The following is a 23,940-nucleotide window of genomic DNA, read 5'->3' on the forward strand; positions in this document are numbered from 1 at the left end:
TATATATATATATATATATATATATACCTCATATCTTGTTTGTCCATTCATCTGTTGATGGACATCTAGCGTAAAAGAATGAACTCTTGCCATTTGCAATGACAAGGGTGGAGCTAGAGAGTGAAATAAGTCAGGTATGGAGAGAGAGACACCATATGATTTCACTCATATGTAGAATTTAAGAAACAAAACAAATGAACATAGGGAAGTTAAAGAAAGAGAGAGAGAGAAAGAGAGAGAGAGAGAGATTGGTGAACCAAGAAACAGACCCTTAGCTATAGAGAACAAACTGATGGTTACTGGAGGGGAGGTGCACTGGGGGGAATAGGTTAAACAAGTGATGGATGTTAAGAAGAACACTTGTACTGATGAGCACTGGGTGTTGTAGGTAAATAATAATGACTAAATTCTATACCTGAAACTAATATTGCATTGTATGTTAAGCTGCTGGAATTTAAATAAAAACTTGGGAGGGAAAAAAATAAAACCACAGGGAAGGACTAAAACAAGGTCATGCCCACTCTTTTATAATCTGTATGAGTACTCATGACATCTGGGCAGGTCCTCTGTAGTGAGCCACAGTATTTTTCCTCTTCTGGATAGTTCTTTCCTGTTACAGAAACAAAACTCCATGAGAAAAGTGTATTTTTTCCATCTCCTTAAAACAAATGAGATAATTGCTTTAAAAATAAGCAATAGTTGAATTCGCTCCATTTTTACAACTTTGAAATAAATTAAGTGTAGCTAGAAATCAAATGTTAAGTGTTTTATTTAATAAATTGATAAACCGGGGCGCCTGGGTGGCTCAGTGGGTTAAGCTGCTACCTTTGGCTCAGGTCATGATCTCAGGTTCCTGAGATAGAGTCCCGCATCGGGCTCTCTGCTCAGCAGGGAGCCTGCTTCCCTCTCTCTCTCTCTCTGCCTTCCTCTCCATCTACTTGTGATCTCTCTCTGTCAAATAAATAAATAAAATCTTAAAAAAAATAAATTGGTAAACCTAGTAGCTCTACTATACAAATAACTATCACGATTAATGATCATAGTGATAAAGCAATAAATCAGAATTTGCTACATATGAGCTGGGTTATTTACATCTCTTAAATTACTTCATTTAATACAATAATCATATAAGGATATTTTATTAATGCTTGTTTTGCAATGGGAAAACAGATTTAAAGAGGTGAAGCAGCATATTCACAGTCATACAAAATATATGTAGGTCACTCAGCTGGTAAGAAGAACAACTAGGAAGAAGTCAGACTAACCCACAAATTGTTCTTAAACTTGATACTATAAATATTATATAATTTCAGCTTTATTAAAAAATTGTATGACTCATACATTTATTAAGTAGTTTGACTTTGTTGTTTTATGGTTTGATTCTAAAGATATCACAAAAATTACTTAGGTAAAAAAACATCTACTCCCAAATCAATTTTTCTAAGTGTAAATCTCTTTTCATGCTCAGGATCTAGTCTTTCTTACTTTTAAAACCTGAGACCAGTGCTCTGTATTCTTTCCAATCCACTTTTTTTTTTTTTTCTCCTGAAATATTGCTCAAATCTGTTAGCTCAAATGTTTCTGGTATCTTCAAGAAGTCTCACCATTGTTGCCAGTTGTTTTCTGTCTTCTGAAATTTTACCAGTTCAGCCAAGAGGAGGTGAGTTGGTATATGAGAAACGTGAGTTGAGATCATCTTTCCCAGATTCTATCCATGGTTCTCAGAAGGACAGGTAAAATTACAATTAACCCACTTTTAGTAATGTACTTATATATAAAGACATACTTTAATCCTGGACACCCCATCCCCCATGGTGAGTGGTCTTTCTATTATTTTATTACATGTGGCCAAAAATGCCTCCAGAAGTTTTCTTGGAATAATCATGAACAGAGGCCAAGTACTTTACATATAACTCTCTCTCTCTCTCTCTCTCTATATATATATATATAATTTAAATTCAATTAGCTGACATATAGTATACCATTAGTTTGAGTTCAGTAATTCATTGGTTGCATATAACACTCTGCTTATCACATCATGTGCCTTCCTTAATGGCCATCACCCAGTTACCCCAACCCCCCAACCGCGTCGCCTTCCACAACCCTCAGTTTTTCTCAGAGTCAAGAATCTCTGTGGTTTGTCTCCCTCTTTGATTTCTTCCCATTTAGTTTTCTTCCCTTTCTCTATGATCCTTTGTTCTATTTTTTATGTTCCACATGTGAGTGAAACCATATGATATTTGTCCTTCTCTGATTGACTTATTTCACTTAGCATAATACCCTCCTGTTCCAGCCACATCAATGTAAATGATAGCTATTCATCCTTTCTGATGTCTGAGTAATATTCTATCATATATATGAGCCACATCCTTTGTATACATTTGTCTATTGAAGGACATCTTGGCTCTTTCCACACTTTGGCTATTGTGAACATTGCTGCTATGAACATTGGGGTGCAGGTGCCTCTTCTTTTCACTATATCTGTATCTTTGGGGTAAATACGCAGTAGTGCAATTGGGTAGTTCTATTTTTTAACTTCTTGAGGAACCTCCATAGTGTTTTCCAGAATGTCTGTACCAGCTTGCATTCTCACCAACAGAGTAAGAGAGTTCCCCTTTCTCCACATCCTTGCCAACATATGTTGTTTCCTGTTCTGTTAATTTTAGCCATTCTAACTGGTATAAGGTTGTATTACATTGTGGTTTTGATTTGTATTTCCCTAATCACAAGTGATGTGGAGCATTTTTTCATGTGTCTTTTGACCATTTGTATGTCTTCTTTGCCCATTTCTTGACTGGATTATTTGGTTTTTTTGGGGTGTTGAATTTGATAAATTCTTTATAGATCTTGGATACCAGACCTTTATCTGATATGTAATTTGCAAATATCTTTTCCCATTCCATAGGTTCCCTTTTAGTTTTGTTGACTGTTTCTTTTTCTGTGCAGACCATTTTATCTTGATGAAGTCCAGTATTTTTGCCTTTGTTTCCTTGACTTAAGAGATGTGTCTTGAAACAAGTTGCTGCTGCTCTAGGATTTTGATGGATTCCTGTCTCACACTTAGATCTTTCATCCATTTTGAGTTTATCTTTGTGCATGGTGTAAGAGAATGGTACAGTTTCATTCTTTTGCATGTGGATGTCCAATTTTCCCAGCACCATTTGTTGAGAAGACTGTTTTTGTTGTTTTGTTTTGTTTTTGTTTTTTGTTTTGTTTTGTTTTTCCCATTAGCTACTCTTTCCTGCTTTGTAGAAGATTAGTTGACCATAGAGTTGAGGGTCCATCTCTAGGGTGTCTATTCTGTTCCATTGATCTGTGTGTCTTGATCTTTGTGCCAGTACCATTCTGTCTTGATGATCACAACTTTGTAATATAGCTTGAAGTCAGGCATTGTGATGCCTTCAGCTTTGGTTTTCTTTTTCAACATGGTTTTGGGTATCAGGTACTTTTTAATTTTCGGGTATACTGGGTATTCAGGGTCTTTTCTGGTTCCATACAAATTTTAGGATTATTTGTTCCAGCTCTGTGAAAAATGCCAGTGGTATTTTGATAGGGATTGCACTGAATGTGTATTCTTCTGGGCAGCATAGACATTTTAACAATGTTTATCCTTCCAACATATGAGTGTGGAATGTTTTTCCATCTCTTTGTGTCTTCCTCAATTTCTTTCATAAATATTCTAAAGTTCCTAGAGTGTAGATCCTTTACCTCTTTGTTTAGGTTTATTCCCAGGTATCTTATGTTTTTTGATGCAACTGTAAATGGGATCAATTCCTTAATTTCTCTTTCTTCAGTCACATTAGTGTATAGAGATGCAACTGATTTCTGTGAATTGATTTTGTATCCTGCCACATTGTTGAACTGCTGTATGAGTTCTAACAATTTCAAGGTGGAGTCTTTGGGTTTTCCACATAAAGTATCATGCCATCTGTGAAGAGAGAGGGTTTGACTTCTTAACCATTTTGAATGTCTTTTATTTCTTTTTGTTGTCTGATTGCTGAGGCTAGGACTTCCAGTATTATGTTGAAAAATTGTGGTGAGAATGGGCATCCCTGTCTGTTCCTGATCCTAAGCAAAAGCTCTCAGTTTTTCCACATTAAGAATAATAATTGCTATGGGGTTTTCATAGATGACTTTTATGATATTAGGTATATTCCTTTTATCTCTACACTTTGAAGAGTGTTAATCAAGAAAGGACATTACATTTTGTCAAATGCTTTTTCTGCATCAAATGAGAGAATTATATGGTTCTTGTCTTTTTTATTATTATTAATGTGATCTATCATGTTGATTAATTTGTGAATATTGAACCACCTTTGTATTCAGGAATAAATCCCACTTGGTCATGATGAATAATCTTTTTAATGTACTGTTGGATCCTATTGGTTAGTAAGTTTCAATATATTCAAATTTTACATAACCCACTGGAAAATAAGTCCCATGAAGTTTGTGTGTATACTTGTTCTCTCAATGTTGTATTCCCAGTGCCTAGTACCATGCACATAATAGATACTCAGTAAATAATTGTTAAGTGAATGAACAAATAAACAGCTTAGACATTCAGAAATATATCTTTGACTCCACAGCATTTGTTTTTATCATCTTAGATGAAAATAGTTTATTTTGTTATATGCATTTTAAACATTATTTTCAGTTATTTGTAATTGTTAAGTGTCTTGGAAAAAAGTTTTAAGTTGTTCTGAATGCTTCAGAAACCATTGCCCCCAAATGAGGAAAAGAGCTCTAGCCAGTCATTTCCCTATGCCCAGATCCTTAGGATATGCACAATATAGCCTCATTTACCTGGACAAATTTTAAAAGACCTGAAGCAAAGTTAATAATCCATACCCTGGCTCTAAGTATTTGAGATTCTTGGACTTTACAGTTCTGTCTGAGAGAGCAAATCATTATGGTTGCTGACTGAGAGATACAAGCAATGGAGAGGACCAGAAACTAGGAATTATTCTTAACCAAAATTATGGCTTCACCTTAAACTTTTCTGAGATAGCCAGCATCCCCAACTCACTGGGGGGCTACAAAGCCAGAGCTCTGGGCCTCAGCTAGAGATAACTTGAAAGGGCTATACCAGCTACAGGCCTTCCATCCAGTTGCTCCCTGCCATCCCACTTCCCTCCCTCTCTCATATTTGTTGTTGCCTAGAGCATTACTACACACCTTTCTTATGAAACAAGCTCCAACTTCGTGTCTTTCTGTGGAACCCAGTCTGGTACATCAGAATCTTTGGATACAGGAGCCTATAAAATAAATTTTATAAATTTATTCTGTTGATTATAATGTACCCACTTTGAAGTAGTCACTTCTCTAAGCAATCTTGTGTTTGAAGATTACCAGCTAGCAAAAGTTGGTAGAGGCCAGATTAGAAAAGAGCAAGACTGGGTCTAATTCTGTGATTACTGGGGAAAAGTCCATGGTTTATTAGTGGCTTATCTTATGAATGGAAGGAAGAAGCAGATATTGGAGAAGGGAAGAATGTCTCATCTAGAAAAAATAATAAAAATATTAATGAGTCTCCATTGGCCTAATGAATCCATGCTTGAGAGTGTACTACAAACCTTTAACTTTAGCAGAATGTATTCACTGTGTATATTACTGGATATTTTTCAGGACAGAGAACACAATCCTTTACTCATTGTTGTTCTCTTTTATTTATGACAAATGGCAATATCTCTCTGGTATCTACACATATGTGTTTAGATCGGTGTAGCAGTAAAGCTATCATCAAAGGGATGACATATAAGTTTCATGTCATAAAACACTAAAATGAACCAAAGACAAAATGCACTTAAAATAACCAGAGTCAGTGAATCATAATAAAGAAATAATCTCACTTACCAATTATTACTTCTAAAAAATGTTTTTAGACCCAGAAACTTTATATTCAAAAAAGAGGTCTAAAAGTCCAAACAGCATAACCAAATTATCTTGCAAACCAAATAGAGACACATATCTCGCTTATTTTTCACTGTTGAAATTCAATGAGTGTCTGAAACCCAGTATAAATATTTAGGTAAGGGAAGTTTAAATCACAGAGCAGAAAACTACAGCTATTTTTATTGGAGTTTTATTTTACAATGTGTAATATGAACACACACCTGCAGGTATCTGTTCCCTTAGCTGGCATGGAAACCAGATGTATTAAAGAAAACTTGGATAATACACACAGAAGATAGCTGCTTAAAGTTTTTGATCTCAGTAGCTGTATTTGGTTTATGTATTTTTCTTTTTTGACCTTATGATGTTTTAATAGATGAAATAGATTATGACTGTAGTCTCTAGCAAGTTGTGTAGACTACTGTGCATATATATGTATATGGTTGACCAATTCAATGAATTAGCAATCTCTGTCACATGCTTAAACATGAGTTAAGTCCTCATCTTGTTTGGAAAGCTCAGGTAAGCCGAGAAAAAATGGTGACAGAAATATTCAAAAACAGAGATCAAAAGGTAACATATATTTTATAAATGTCCTCTCTTCTCTACTTTGATGATGCTAAAGCCCTTCCAGAGCTTTTACATGTTTGCAGAATAGCAGATGGCATGTTCTGCAGAAAGGCCAATGGTGATATAAATATAGCCCAACCTCAGATAGGAAAGTATTTCAGTTTATAAGTTTTTCTGGAATACTGCCTATAACACCATACCAATCAACTTGTTAGCATACCGTCCTACAGAAAATATTCTTTAGATCAATGATTCTTATTCTCAAGTTTAGTTCAGTAGTTTTGGTTCACATATTCAAAATAAGATGTCAGTTAGGCTATTTAATTTCAGAACCTTACCACTATATTATGTGCTAAAGGAATTTATAAAGATTAGATTGCCAGGAAATAAATAAATAAATGTTTTTTTATAATGGTTCTAATATTTTAGAGCCATTATAAAGCCATACTTAACTCAAACATATTTAAAATGTGAGGCTCAATATAAATAATTGCTTTTTTTCCCTATTTTTCTTTTAAACTATATATAGTCTTTTCTTTTTCTATATATGTCTCTCAAGAGCTTATTAACACTGTTTATTTTGTTCTTTGTGGACTTCCAAGCCATGTTTTATGGTCTAATTTTTAATAGAATTGTTTATCTAGACTTAGGCCTCTAAACTAACAAAGCATAAAGCATTTCGGAACACATAGCCAAGATTAATATAAAAGGCAAAGGGGATGGAAAAGATGGGACTACTGTTTTGGAGAAGATATGACAGTTGGGTAATACTATCATCAAATCATTAAAGAGCCCATCTTACAGGATAATGAGATGGGAATATAGACTATTCAGATCTCCTTTCAAGGAATATCTTCTTTCTATAGCTTTTAGGAGTACCATTAGCAAAAAGCTATCAGCTGTCAACTCCTTTCTGGATTGCCTCTGTTGAAAGGACAGTGTCCCCCAAAGTCACACTGTATCTGGGAGAGAAATATTCAGTTGATTAATAAGGTGAGGGTGTGAAGTCCTGGTGATTTCTGCTCAACATAGCATAATAATTTTAAGGCCATTTTAGCCTTAGACTCTCTGTTGAGTCAGCTGGGGCAAGTATCAGGCCTTTCCCCAGCTTTCCTCCCTCTTCTACCTCCTCTTTCCTTGTGTGGCTCTTAAGGAAACAATTTAATGAATACCCTTAAGATTAAACTCCCCTTAGAAGTTGCTTTCTACAAAAGCAACCTGCAAAGGGAATTGTCCAATTTTTTTTTCTAAAATTACAATAGATGAGAAAATCCAAAAGAGGATTATATTGTAATGAGTTGCTATTTTAAGGGCTTTTAGTGGAAAGTTAATCTTATTATCCACTCATATTTCCAAAATCTGATTTGATTATTCTATACTTTAAAACCCTTCAAGAAGATACCTGTCTAACTTCCTGTGGCAGTTTTTTGTAGTGTGCTTCTCTGTTCATTAGTCCCGTGAGTTTTGTCAGGATCAAAGGGTACAGTTATATGTCTTTTTTAGACCCTAATTTCTCTTTCTCTCGGTGATTCTTTATTTGGGTGAATTCCTTACTTATTTCTCCTTCTCTCCTTTCTGTCTCCTCAAAAGAGCAATAAAATTCTTTCTTTACCAAAATACTGGTTATTCCCCCTCTGCTTACTACTGTCCATCTTTCACTGATCACATCTTCATTATGTAAAAAAGAATGGGCTTAATAGATGTTCTCCACATGCGAGTACAAAGAGAGACAGACCAACTCCCAGGAGGTAGGAGTGTGTGTGTTGGGGCATAGTCTGTTTGGAGTGGCAAATACTAATACTATAGTGTTCCTCCCCATTAATGTTTCAGATCCCAGAATCTCTTTTATTTTAATTATAGCTATTATAATCCTACAGAAATACTGTATAGATAATAATTTTGGGCGGAAGGAGGGGTGGAACAGGAGATATTGGTATGAGCTAAATTCCAAACATTTCAAGCATATCATACAAAGATAACCACCATTTAGCATTGAACAATTATTTACATCTATTTTAAACTATATTTGAGCCATCTGCATCCGGCTTCATGTTTCTGTAATTTTACACAGCTTCTTCCTTATCCACATTATCTTGCTTCATTTGGTGTGCTCCTATTCATCGTTCAGGTCTCAGGATAAGAGTCATTTCCTTAAGGAAGTCTACTTTCATCCTGCAGGAAAACTAGACAGTTCCTCTTTCTGTTTTCCCATGGCATATTTTCTATGTTTACCTCAACACTGATAGCATTTAATTATGTTTTTATTTTTTGGCATACCTCTCTTAACGGTAAGTTTCTTTAAAGATATGGTTTTAGTTATCCATTTTGCATCCAGGGAATTCAAGATGATTCTTTATATCTGATTAAGGATTTATATTTTCTTATGTTTTTCCACGTGTTTTGCCTAATTTGTAAACATATGTTAAAACATATGCTGATATTAAATCATAGTTTACATAAAACTGTGATCTAGTTTAACAATTTCATCTCAGATATTACTGCTTCCATCTATAATTTGACTGATTCATGTCAATTGCTTTAAAAGTTCTATATCTTCTCTAACATTATTTGTGGTTTAATTACAAGGGCTTATATTTTACATCATTGGGTTGAATATGATTCTAATGATTATGTCAAGATCATAGAACAGTCCTCATTTGGTTTACCATGCACAGCTCTATATCTCATATTAGTTTAAAACTAAAAAGTAGACACTTTGAGGTCACTGTTGGTACAATGACTGAAGTCATAGATGATAATCCACTGTAACAAGCTGCAAAGATACAAAAAGACATACATAATTTGTGTATATTTTCTGAAGCTGTTTGTTTGTTTGTATGTTTAAAATAGGCACAAAAAGGGCATATTAGCATAATATTCTGATAGGTACCACACTCAATCAGAGGCCCATCTGTTTATCAGATTGGCATGGCATATATTATTCAGGTACTTTTGAACACACAGTTTGTTTGATTTTAAATCTTTTGAGACAATTGATAAAATCCTGCATACTTGATAGCCTAAGTGAAAAGAAAAAAAAAAAAGAAAAGAAAAAAATAAGATTAAAAAAAAGGAGAGATGCCATAATTATTAATATTTTACTGGACAATGTAGACATCAGAAGCACCTGGGTGACTCAGTCAGTTAAGCATCTGCCTTCAGCTCAGGTCATGATCCCAAGCATCTTGAGATGGAGACCTGCATCGGGTTCCCTGCTCAGTGGAGAACCTGTTTTTCCCTCTTCCTCTGCCACTCTTCTTGCTTCTGCTCTCTCTCTGTCTCTTTCTCTGTCAAATAAATAGTGAAATCTTAAGAAAAAGAATCTAGAAAATGTGGACTTCAAAGGTCTTTTATTGCTTTGGCATTTCATCACTAGGAAGTATCACAACATATTTCTTGCACCATTTAAAAACATAAAGTAGTCAGCTTCATTTGAAAGCATGTGCCTTTAATTTATGTCTTTACTGAGTTCACTGAGGCTTCTTATCTTTTCATGAAGAGATAAGCTCATAACTCGGAACTGTATGAAGACAAGTGTTTCCAAGCATCCAGTATTATTTACCCCAAGACATCTACCCCACACTTCATTTTGATGTTACACACAATAAATATTAAAAACAGAAGAAGGAGAAAGAGAAAACATGTGATAAGCAAATGCTGCTCCATTTAGGAATGTCCCAGCAGATGTCGGTTATGGACCAGTTAAGGAATTTCAGGTTGAGAACATATTGAAGATACTGCAAAGTTGGAAGGAAACAGTGATAGAGCAAACATACTTGGCTCTGCTGAAAATGGAATGTGAAAATAAGCAAAGGGATCCCAAGTCAACCTGATAGCTTCAGTCATGTTACCCTCAGGGGCTTTGCTTTCATAAACTGCTTCCACTCTGACTCTTTAGGATTCAGTCTTATGAAATAAGACAGTCTTGAATTTCCATTTCTTTTCTCTTTCAGCCCCTGCTATTAGGCAACCTTTAATTACAATTTAGAAACACATGAGAGATGATAGAACACCTGCAACATAACATCAGGAAGAGGAAAGAGATTATCTCTGGAATTATTTCTTTTTCTTTTATTCGTATGGTACACAATAGTTCTCTCTACTGTCTTCAAATATATTTACATGCACATATTCACATCTTCCCAATTTTCTCCTGCCTCAATTAGATAAGTAGAACTTATTCTGTTCTGGGATTTTCCTTCTAATTGTGTCATCACTTAGAAATCTTTGCTTTATTATACATCGGTCTTCTTTTCTTCAGTTTCTCCTTTTCCTGTTGTACATCCCTTTTATTTTTATGAACACATTCATGACCCTTTGTTAAATTTCATGACAGCCTTATACATTCCTTTCCTTTCAAAATAAGGTTTTTACAATAAGTAGTATGCTTTACTGTTTCTCCCTCACGATATTTCATTCTCTGTGCATCCCATTGCAACCTGGTTTCTGTCCTTATCACTTTGCTGAAACTGTTCTTGACAAGGTCGCCAAAAACCTGAAATAATGCTAATTCCTTTAGGCACTTCTTTAGCTTTATTTTGTTGATCTCTCTGTGGTATTTGATGTTGTTCGTTAATCCCTTCTTTCTAACATTTTCTTTTTCTTTGGCTTCATAGTATTCCAAAATTCTAGTCAACTTTCTTCATCTTTGGTTATTCCTTTTTTGTTTTTCTTTTTCTTTTTTTCTTTTTTGGTGTTCTTTTTTAGTTTCTCTTGTTTTTATTGGTTTATAAGTGGGATTTTTCTCTGTGTACTGTTTAAATTAACTTCCACTCATAACGCTTCATATATTTTCCTTTTACCCAAGGCAATTACAAATTCATAAGGCTGCAGATATTTCGGCATTTTGATGACAAATATATCTATCTTTAGAAAAGATTTACTTCTAGGAACCCCTAAGTGGCTCAGTTGGTTAAGTGTCTGTCTTCAGCTTAGGTCATGATCCCAGGGTCCTGGGATTGAGCCCCACCTCGGACTCCGTGCTCAGCGGGGAACCTGCTTCTCCCTCTGCCTTCCATTCTCCCTGCTTGTGCTCTCTCTCTGACAAATACATAAGTAAAAACTTAAAAAAAAAAAAAAAAAGAAAGATTTCCTTCTTATGATCAGACATAAACCTCCACATATTTTATATGTTTTTAATGTGCACATATGTGTGTGTTCTTCATTTTCTTCTAATATCTTCACTATCTAAACTTCTACCAGTGTTCTTCATTCTGCTAATGATACCACTGTCTCCTAAATTAGAAATATAGGAATCATCCTAATTTCCTACACTATCTTTCTTCCTAAGTTCAGTTGGTCACTAACTTTTGGATATCCATAACATAAATATTCATCATTTTCTCCATATCCTATTTAAAAAAATCTCAGCCTCTGCCCACATTCAAGTATTAAAATCCTGGTAAATGCTCTCTTCACCTTTCTTACTGCTCTCACCTGAGTGTAGGCCCCCATTATCTGCCACACTGTGCTATTATAATAGCCCCCCAGTTTGTCTCAATGTCCCCATTTTTCATTATTTCTACTCCTTCCTCAACTTAATTTGAACAATCATCTTTTTTTCCCCCCTGCCAGAGTGAGAAACCTAAACCAACAGTCTGAATTGTGCTACCCCTCTAATAAGTATCTATCAACAGCATCAGGTAAGCCAAAGAATGGAGTCATTTTCTTAGTCTGGCAAGTAGGAGGCTCCAACCTCCTACCCTTTGCCAGCTCCAACTTAATTTACTACAGTTCCCACCTGGCAAATCATACACACAGACCAACTAAAAGTAATTAGCATTGCTATATACATTGCCTCCACATTATCACACAGTCTTTTTTTCTTTGCCTACAGGGTTTTTTCCTCCTCTTGTTGTGAAGTATCAAGACATAGATCATGCTCATGTGTCTCCTTCATTAGCATTCATAACTCCCTTCTGTCAGAAGAGACAACAACTGTGTGACCTCCGGGCTTTGTGCTTTCCTATTTCAAGAGCGTTTCTACATTGTTTTAAAAGACTGTAAAACAAACAAACAAACAAAAACAATGAAAGATTGACTGACTTCAGACTGTGGAAATGTGTGTTTTTTTTTCTCTTTATTTCCATATTTTTCAAAATTTTTTATAATGATCATATATTACATTACTAATATAAGGACATGGTATATAAACATTAGAACTTTTATAGTTATATTTTTTAAGTAGTAACATGCATAAACATTCTTCAGTAGAGAGTAAACTTCTTATAGATAGACTTTTCATTTTTTCTTTTTCTTTTTCAAAAATGTTTTACAATTTATCTCTCTTTCAACTGGGAGATTGCTGACTAAATTATTATTACAAATTAATAGCATGGTGTGCCAAAAGAATGAAACGATGACCGTAACTTAGAATATTAAAAGCAAATGAAAACACAATATGGATGGCTAGCCTAACATGAAGAGCTGAAGGACAAATGACGTTTTAAGATTTTTCTTTTTACATTTTAGATATGTTTTGGATCATTGGTATAAATACACTATTTTGTTGATATTAAATGTGCTCTGTACTTAATCCAATTTCTAAATTTGGGATATATTTTTGTAAAACATGTTTGCTTCCTTGTATATTTTAAAGTTGATTTGTTTCATAATGTTGTAGACTATTTAGTTTATATGTATTCATTTTTTATGTGTCCCAGTCCTCTTTGTTTCATCACAGTTTGCTTATCTAAACCACCTTTCTAGGTACTTTTCATATTCATCCCATGGTTCTTGGTCTCATATTGTTGCCTCTCACTAAGGAATATTTAATTTGATCCTCTTCTTACATCTTTCATACTCACTCCAATACAAGAATTTTATACTCGAAGATCTTCTTTTGGTACTTTAATGTTCATTGTTTCATCAAAAAAATCTCATGACATAGTAATATTTTCACTGTTGGCTTATAGGTATTAGAATATGATTTTGAGATAGTCCATAATGTGTATTTTCAAAGTAGCCTTATGGATGAGTTTCAGCACATCATTTTACTGTATCATTGCCCTCTCTAACATTAGGGATACCATTTCAAATAAGAATTTGTTGTAACTTATCAACGGGGAATACATCACAATTGGGTCTTTTTATCCTCCTTCAAAATACACACCATAAACATCAGATCATTCTTGTGTTTTCCTAATACAAATGCAGAGAAATGGTAAATTCATGAAATCCAGGAGAAAGGATAGGTATGATCATGATAGGTTTTTTGCCAAGAGTTATATTGATCATTTGTTTTAGAGAATGATGACATTGTCTGTCAACTGAAAAAAGAATTATTGGTAGGAACCTAAGTATCATAGAATAACAACAACAGACTCTAATAAAATAATTCTGTGTCTAATGGCTCATAGACAAGTAAAAAACGACCAGAACTGTTTGTAATACATTTAATTTTCAGCTGAGTGATGTTATTTAATCATGTTTGAGAAAAGAAAAGAAAATATTATCCTCTTTGATATCCAAATATTTCATCCACAGTTTTGTCATTCTTAAAAGAGGATTATTTCATTTTTTATTATATTAAGAATAAGAGAAACTAAGCAACCTCATTTAATTTCATTCATACTATTTTTTTTTGCAAAAATGTATATAATTGAAAGGACTTGACTATGAAATATTTGTTTTTTATGAATATTTGAAATATTTGCTTTTCAGCTCATTGTGTATAATCTATAAATTTAACTATAATGTATAATTTTTTTTCAATCTATGACACTTAAGTTCTGTGAGACTTTAAAAAATTTTTTTATAAACATAAAATGTATTATTAGCCCCAGGGGTACAGGTCTGTGAATCGCAGGTTTACACCTGTGTACAGGTTTACACACTTTTGTGAGATATTTGTTATAAATAATAGGGCTGCTTAATATTTATGATTACTGGGAAAATAAATATCTTAAAAACCTTTAGTAAAATAACTTTAGATTGTCTTCTCAGAGCCAATAAATAAAATTTTACACACTGAGCATATCAAAAGTGTTTCTCAATATGGAAAATATATAAATATGGTAACAATATGAAGGATAAATTGGGAAACATAAGATACAACTTTGAAAAAAACTAATCCTAAAAATTAAAAAGAAAACAATACCTTAGAAGAATAATAAAGTAATAGATCTGAAAATTTTTATAAGGTAAATGTAAATGATCAATAAACACATAAAAAGCTTTCAACCTCATTCATAAATAAGTAAATTAAATTTAAAATGGAACAGTTTCCACCTAAAAATTAGACAATATAAAAATTTTGATGTTTCTCATATAACGTATCACACTTCCAGGAGCAATATTTGACAATTAAAACTAGAAATGTTATATCCTTTGATGAATGTCTATTGTTTGGAGTATCAGCAATTTAAGATATAATTAAAAATATTCCCCAATATTTATCAATAGTCTTTATATGGTTTGCCATTTATATCAGAGTCAACTCTGTACATATGTTTTTGAAATATTAATTTATTTAACTCTCATAAAACCTTGTGAGTACTTACTATTAAAGTCTCCATTTTATAGCATGCTCCTAGAGCTACTGAGTTTCATATTCACCTAGTGAATGCAGTTCTAACACTCAAACCGCAGACCCTAGTGTGACCCTAGAAACTGTGTGCTGTATCACTATACTATGCTGCTTCTTGGAATGTGTGGTGAGTTGTACAAATAACAATTCATCCGTGTAATGTTATGTATTATGTAAGAAGTAAGGTAAATCTGGGTATGTTGATAGGAAATAGCTCCAAAATTCAATATCATTTGCAAAAACAAGGTGCTGTAGTTATGTATAATATGAGCATATTTTTAATGTTAAATTGAAGAGAGTGAAATAGAGGAGAGATTGCACAGGGGGAGAGAAGAGAAAGAAGGAGAAGAAGGGGGAGGTGTAGGGAAGGAGAGAAATAACAGGCTCAGAGTCTAATCTGGAATTTTAACACTATCTGGTCTTGAGCAAGTCACTTTTCTTACTCGGGCCTCAGTTTCTTCATATATAAATTTGGGGTGAGAACAGAACGAACTTTGTTGTTGTTATGAGGATTAAAGGAAATAATGCTTGTAAAATACTTAGCACAGTACACAGAATGTAATTTGAATTCTGGAATTGTTAAAATTTTTGGTTTTTTTCAATAGCACAGGATTATCCAATTGTGAATTATTTTTTGTGCTCTTTTGCGTTAAAATAAACCACTTTTAATTTTTTTATAATTAAACATTAAATCTTGACTCTCTCTTCAGGAAAAATGAGAATATATCACAACTTTAATTTATGGTGGAATATTTATACAGTATTATTCTATTTTACCTGACCTTCATAGTGAATTCCCAAAGTTAAAATCTGTTACATGTAAAATATACACTTTTCCTCTTGAACTTCAGGGAGTTTTTACCCTAAGTTGGAATTTTTTTTTAAATGTGGTATTAGTCTCAGGAGTGTATTTAAAACTGTACTAAGATCAGTCTAATGCAGTATCTTACTAATAAGAGAAATATTGATCAGTGCATGGCCTGAATTTGAATTCATTCAACTGGCAAACACTGAGTACACCTGCCACCTTTAGATGCACAGGGGCTTTCCTTTTTTTGCCACGGTTCTCATCATTTCCAGTTTTATTGTTGTCGCTGATCTTAATAGTCAGCTCTTACTTATCATCATAAAACCAGCTTCTTCTTTTAGAGATTAATATCAGACACGTTGTGGAATATGGAATTTGTGAAAACTGTACAAGTATCTAATCATTAGGTGAGCTCTGTGACCCTTTTTCATTACTTTTTGTGGTTCTGAATAAGTGATAAAAACTTCAGTTGATCTACCTTCCAAGTACAAAGACAGGAGTTTTCCATATGATTTCAGAGGTGAAAATATGAAAAGAATTAAGCAAGTTATTCTGGAAGAAAAAAAAATCAAAAGATATCGCACAAGGCTTTAATTTAAGGACATCTTTCAGTGTGATACTACTTTACATTTTGACAACATATTCTCAACTTCCTGACTCAAATTGTGCATATTTTTTTGTCTGAAATATAACCTGTTTTGATAAAATCTGTGTACTCCTACTTTCTATCTTGGAAATCATTCCTACTGTGGTACTTGCTTTTGCTTTCCAAGTAGACATACAAACCATGTATAATAAGACGTTTGGGAAAAGGTTAGAAGAAAATAGTTTCTTTGTAGCTGAAATATTTTTTTTTAATCTTGTTAGATGATATTAGCACATATGCAAAGCTGCAATGGTGTCATTTACTTGTTCCTGTTCCTCCCAGAACAGCACACTGTATGAATGCTTTGGCAACTGTTTTGAGAATTTTGTTACCATAAAATGGTCATGAAAACAAAAGGTCATAATTCAGTTCTATGTTTCATCAACGTAATTTTTTTTTATTAAGATGAAGTTTTCGGCAAATGTACTTGAAAATATTCTGCAGAAATTATCAGAATATATACCTAAGAATCTAAATCTGAAACAAAACAAAACAAAACACAACACCCTGGGAAACGTATTCTGCTGATAAATTGGAACTTCTGGAACCACCTCCAAGAATAGTTGTGGCACCAGCTGTTTAACCTGAACCACAAAGCTCTGATAAATGTTGATGGAAATGATCGTCCTCTTTATTTCAAGTTAATCAGTGAGCAACACAATTCACTTAGTCAGCACTGAGGGTTGACATGCCAATAATGGAATATAGCGTTCTATGCAAATACTCGTCTATTACTCAATCATAGTTTGTAGAAGGTGACAGTAAAGATCGATGTGCATTCAGTGTGTACCTTTTTAGTTTAATAGCAGGCTTGGTGCTGAAGGACAGATTCTGCTATTTATATAAGTTCAATTTGGAAATTTCTTTCCTCTCTCTCTCTCAATTCCTTTTATTTTTCCACCACCCATAAGGAAATTAATGAACAGAATAAAAAATAGCCAGCAGAGTATTTATGATTATTATTTTAAATTAAAAAGCTATGCATCTTTTCAGGATAGAATCTTTAAAAATATAGGAATGGATTTGATCATTATTAATCTACTAGGTACTAAGCAAAATGCTAGCATTTCACATCCATTTAGTTCTATAGAAAATATTATGAATTAAGTGAAGGGGTTAAAACTGTGAGCTTAGGAGTCAGATCTCTCCTACTGTTTCTTCTGTGCTACTTTTTTGCTCTGTGACTTTCAGTAAGGAGCTTAGATACTCTGTGTCCCAGATTTTTAATCTGCTAAAAATGGGAAAAATTGTTTCTAGATCTCATATTGTTTGAAAATTTAATGAGAAAAGTTTATAAAATAATTATCATAAGTCAAAACAAAAAGAACACACCACATAGAAATTATTGTTAGTGTCTGCATTCAACAGTTAAGGAAATGGAATTTCAGAAACGTTAGAAAATTTGCCATAGTAACAAATCAAATATTTTAGACTGGATTTCAAGGTAGTGTGTTTTTTCAAAGTCTACAACTTTTATCTCCAGAATATTTTTGACAATTTCTTTGGAAAGAGATAAAGGGAAAACCATTGCATTTTTAGGTAAGTATAATAAATTATATCAAACTCCAAGGAAGTGTCTCCTCCATCTCCTTGCTCTCTTCTCATCTTCTTCACAAAAATTTGAACTTTTGATACACATTTTGTTATAAATAAAGTACAACGCAACACTTTACATGGAGTAGTAAATTGCCATTGGTTCACTTTACCCCCCAAGGGTTTTAAGCACTCTTCTGGAGAGATTTATAACTCTGTATTACATATTTTCTCCCAGCTACAAAAAGGTCATAAGTTCTCAGTTAAATAATTGTTTGGTTTTTCTTTCTAACATTTTTCCTGAATGAAAACATTAATTACAGTTAATATGTAGAAAATTCTATATGGTAATCTTTTCTGTATTCCTTAATTACCATCTCCTTCAGGCACTGCTGGTTTTTCAGGATATTTTTCTGAAACTGTATTCCTTTTAGCAATACCTCCAAGGCAACTTTATTCTAAAATAATAATGTATATGTACAATTACTTTGTTGAAACTCTACCTTTCTAAAAGGGAAATTTTCTTTCTTTTTTTGTTATTCATATCATGTCACCCTTAGGCTTAACATTTATACTGTAACACGAGAAATAGACATTAAACAATAAGTCTATAAAAAAACAGCCCATAATTTAAGTGAGTTTGCTTGACAATAGCTAATGTAGAAAAATAGTGGGGCTATCTTCACCATGGAAATTGGCAAATGCTACAAATCAGGGCTTATCTTTCAAAGAGCCAGGTGTTAAAACATTAGCTAGCATACCAATTTATACAAATAAATAAAATCTTGCTTGCCTTGAGGAATAAAGAAACGAGTGAGCAATTTCTGTAATGATCGTTTAGCAGTGATATTACCCCCTCTTCCTACATAACGAGCTGTCTAGACATGTCACTGTTCCTTACCTCCCCCCACAACCCCCCCCTTTTCTGGCCTATCAGCTGAGAATAAGTGCTAATGGACCAAAACAAAATCAATATATGTGACTCCTGGAGAGGGCTCAAATAACTAACCTAGGCAGAAATGCATTTTTTTCAAAAAGAATGCAAATAATAAGACAACTGGAAAGAATTAAAGAATTCTTATGGCCAACCAGGGGAATGTCATTTAGGCCACGTGGGATCCTGGTGTCCTTCTTCAGTTTCTGCATAAGTTTACAATTTAAATTCTGCTCATTTTACTAGAACATTTGAAAATATGTATATAGAAAACATTCATTTAAAAGAACAATATTTTGAAAAAGGAAATGTGGTGGCTTAAACATCTTATACAAATGACTTTTCTGAATATATTTTTCAATGTCAAAGATGATATTCTAATTTTTGAGTAACAATAAACCAAAGTTGATAAATATAGAAATATAAATATATATGTATATTTTTCAAAACTTTTTCTTTTAACTTTTAATGAAAGGATGACAAAATAATTTGGAAAAACAACACATAATATTAAATTTATATGTATATTTTTACAGTTCTAATAAAATAACTAATAGTTTTAATTATTCTCTCTTAGAAGAGATTAGAGCAGAAGAAAAATTTTCAAAACATGTGACAAACATATTTTCTTTCTTTAACTCACATTGGATAAAGATGAAGCCATGTATTTTTAGTACTTAATATATAGTATCATTCATTCAATAAATATTTATTAAGAAGATACTATATTTTATATATTTACTAGTCTCTGAAGCTACCTTCTGTCATTTACATTCTTTTTTCTTTTTCAAGATTTTATTTATTTATTGGAGAGAAAGTGAGAGATTGAGAACACAAGTCATGGGGGAGAGGCAGAGGGAGAAGCAGACTCCCCATTGAGCTGGGAGTCTGACACTGGGCTCGATTCCAGGACCCTGGGACCATGATCTGAGCTGAAGGCAAACACTTAACCAACTAAGCCACTCAGGTGCCCCTGTCATTTACATTCTATTGATAAGCTATTTTAATTCTACCACTTCATAAGTTAGAAAAAATAAGATTCCTCTCATCTCCAGCATACTTAAAGACTGTCAAAATTTTCTTTCATTTTCTCCTTTAAATTTAAACAATGAATAATTTTCATCTTGCTTGATTTTCATATTTCAGAATGTTAATAATCATCATTGAGATTCCTATTTAAATTTTCTAAACTTTGCAATAATCACACCTTGGATAAACCTCATTGGCTGTATACAGTACTGCCACTGCACAAAGCTAAATTTTCTAAACTGTTTCAGAGCTTAGGAGTTGATGAGTATAGTCTAATCTCACAAAATCTGAGGATAATTATTATTCAAGTTAACTTTTTTCTTTTCTTTTCCTTTTTTTTCCGTAGGCTCCACACCCAGCGTGGAGTCCATTAACTTCTTATTACATTCACTAGACTTACTTTTGGATGGCACAAATTTGTATCTTATGTTAAGAAACTTCTTTAGAAACAAACAAAAATCTGCTAAGCAAACAAAAAACTTCATTCTTATTCATATTGAAGACTATTCATTAATATCCAGAATGTGTGAAATATATTAAGTATAAGCACAACCAGCTAACTTATGATTTCTAAATGAAAAGCCCCCAGACTAGCTATCAGAATTCTCTGTGTCCCAGAACTACCTAAAATCTACTAAATCAGATTTTCTGTGAGTGGTGTCCACATAACTGTATTTTAAAAATACTACTCCATGGAGAAAACACTATCTAGAATTTAGCTGTTGATCCACACATTAAAAGTCATCACCCACAGCCTTTCAGAACTCAAAGCTAATTATTTTCATTACATCCAATTTCTTCACCAGACTATTAAAATCAAGAGGGGATAGTTTAGATTGGTGCTGTATATTAATTCTGATTTTTACAAGCCATTATATATAATACTAAATGTTTAAAACTGGTTCCCCTCCCCTTTGGTCTTCTTAATTTAAATATTCACTTCCTTAATCTGTTCTTTGTAGATGAGAAATAAGTTCATTTGGAAACAAAAAAAATAAGTAGATGCTAACTAGAACTTTGACCCGGTGAGAAAATGTAAGAAAAATTGTTAAGTTTAAGTTTGATCAGTTCACAGCAAAAGTTGATGAAACAACTCACCTTAGAACAAAGCGTAGATATTTAATTTTTAGGCTTTACTTAAATCATTGTGTATTTTAATGTATCTGACAAGAAATATAGTGTGAGTATTTATACTGTCACCGTACTTTTCATTTGCATTGTAGTAAATGCTCCGGATTGAAGTTTATTGTTACAAGCATGTGGTAGTTACATGTGATCTTTTATTTTTCATTTGAAAATACTATTTATGGGACACCTAGATGTCTTAGTCAGTTGAGCATCTGACTCTTGTTTGACTTATGTCATGGTCTCAGGGTCCCCTGATCAAGCCCTGCACTGAGCCCTGTAGACTCTCCAGGAGTCTGCTTGAGGATTTCTCTCCCACTCCCTCTGCCTTCCTCCAGTTTGTGCACTCTCTCTCTCTCTCTCTCACACACACACACACGCATAAATAAATCTCTTTTATTCATTTATTTATTTATTTAAGATTTATATTTATATTTATATATTTGACAGAGGCAGAGAGGCAGGCAGAGAGAGAGGGGGGAAGCAGGCTCCCTGCTGAGCAGAGAGCCCAATGCAGGGCTCGATCCCAGGACCCTGGGACCACGACCTGAGCCTAAGGCAGAGGCTTTAACCCACTGAGCCACCCAGGTGCCCCAATAAATCTCTTTTAAAAAGTACTATTTATGTATCTGTATCCTTTCCTTGACTGTTTCTATTCATCTCTTCATAACTGGAAATCATAACTAGCAGCCATCCACTCTCTACTTTTTTCTTTTTCCAGTATAAATTCACTGGTTCTTTTTTCATCATAAGTTACTTTGTACTACAATTATAAATCATGATATAGAAGGTCATCACCTATAGTTAGGAACCTATCACATTTTCTAAGGTTCATCTTATTATAATTTATTATAAATAAGTTGCTTCTTGGGGCACGTGGTGGCTCAGTTGGTTGAGTGTCTTCTGCTCAGGTCATGGTCCCAGGGTCCTGGGATCGAGTCTGGTGTTGGTCTCCCTCCTCAGTGGGGAGCCTGTTTCTCCCTCTGCCTGCCACTTACCCTGCTTGTGTTCACTCACAATCTCTGAAAAATAAATAAATAAAATCTTCAAAAAAATAAGAACAATTTTTGTAATAATATGAAAACAGGATGATACATTTGATTATATAATTCTAAATAAGTGATATTGTTCCTGATATATATGCAAAAATTGCTCACACCAAATAAACTAGAGCAAAATAACTTGTCATAAGTGTTGCCAAACAAATACTAAAAAAGAAAATTCCTGAAAGCAGGAATTTCTTTCTCAATGCTGGCAGCTGACTTGAACAGAAAATAAGATGCCCACCACGGTGTCAGCAGGAGAACTGGTAGAAGTCTTCATGGGCTGTGGTCCTAAACACTTAGAAGAAGCAGAGCTTAAAGGCTTTAAAGAGTTTGAAAGCAGATGTAAAGTACTGTGGGTTTTTTGACTTCGTGTGTGTGTGTGTGTGTGTGTGTGTGTGTAAACTTACCTCTGTGCTTTTGATAAATGTTGCGTGATTAGTAGAATTACTGAGTAAGTGGATGACAGGATATATTTTGCTTGACACGAAGATTTTATTTAGCACTTGCCATGTTGAGCTAAAGACAACATAGCTAAAAAGATTCTTTGATTTTCTTTGCAGTTATTCACATTCTGTTTCTTGTTGAATTTGGGCAAGGTATCGAAGCTTAGCACAAATCGATGCATCATCGTTTTCAACTCGAAGTGTTAACTAAAGACACTTTGAACTTCGTTTCCCTTGGTAAGCCATTCAGAACTACTAACTTTAAAATACTCTCGATTCTGAATGAAAGTCAGAATTTGATAGATGTTCTAAAGTTTTTTTTAGAAAACTCTAACACCACTGTTCTTAGATGAACTTTTTTATTTCCATTATATTTAGATCACACTTGAGGACAGATCCATAGCACTTTAGTTCAACACATTTCTGAAAGAATTAAGAATTGGACTCCTCTAAAACTTTTTGTCTAAATAAGACAAACTACTAAAATCACCATCAGGCATAAGTGCATATGATTTAATTTGGGTTACTTGAGAAAATCCTAGCTGTATAAAATGATGACAGCTTTTTAAAAGTTGTAGCTAAAGTAAGATTTAATATTTAGGTTTTCAAATATAAAAAGTTTCTTAAAACAGCATCCAAAATCATAATAAAAGTGAACTTAAGTTAAATTACACTATCACAACTAAGAACAGCCCTGTTATGGTGGAAAGGAAGAAAATTCTAATGTTATCCTCATCATTATTATGTATACAAGCCTAACTAATAAAAAATCAAGGAAAGATTAGCACAAAGAGTATTAGACAACAGCAAATAATTCTCCATTTACTTTTTCAGAGATCATTTCTTTTGGATCTGGTGAGTACCAATTATTGCTGTTTGGACTTTGGAAAATAAATTAGTTATTACGAAAATATACTACCTGTCAAGGTAGAGCTGAGCTGTAGAGAGCTGAGCTGCCAGGTTGGAGTAGCTGATTAAAGCAACAAGACCAAATGGAAAGAACAGTTAAGCCTTTAATCACTGCAATACTATAACCAAGAGGCTAAGCTGCAAAAACTCCTCCACCTTTCCATTTTCTCCATGGACCAGTACAGGGTCAAGGATCTGTGGGGGACTAGAAAGCATCTCACTGATGAAGGAGGCCCAGAAAGAAAGTGTCCTGCTCAGGGAGGGGAAGGAAGGGAGGGGAAGGGGTAGACATGAAAATTAGTCAGTAATGAGTCAGAATAGAGAAAAATGTCTTTAAGATTCCCCAGCTTTCCCAGTGAGAACTCAGCAGAGGCACCTGAGGAAGATGTTGGCCAAACACCTCCAAGAAGGAGGCCTCCAAATAGAAGCACCTGGGCTTGGAATACAGCTATGCATGAGAGCCTCATGAGCCAGGAGG

At 33.8% G+C, this 23,940-nt stretch overlaps 1 pseudogene; it reads right to left on the reverse strand.

Annotated features, from left to right (window-relative positions):
- Positions 1-22,738, reverse strand: part of LOC116865882 — a 54,792-nt pseudogene extending 32,054 nt beyond the window's left edge.
- Positions 22,739-23,940: the final 1,202 nt, after the last annotated feature.

Source organism: Lontra canadensis, unplaced genomic scaffold, assembly GCF_010015895.1.
Source record: "Lontra canadensis isolate GAN:19392208 unplaced genomic scaffold, GSC_riverotter_1.0 scaffold1, whole genome shotgun sequence".
Classification (NCBI taxonomy): domain Eukaryota; kingdom Metazoa; phylum Chordata; class Mammalia; order Carnivora; family Mustelidae; genus Lontra; species Lontra canadensis.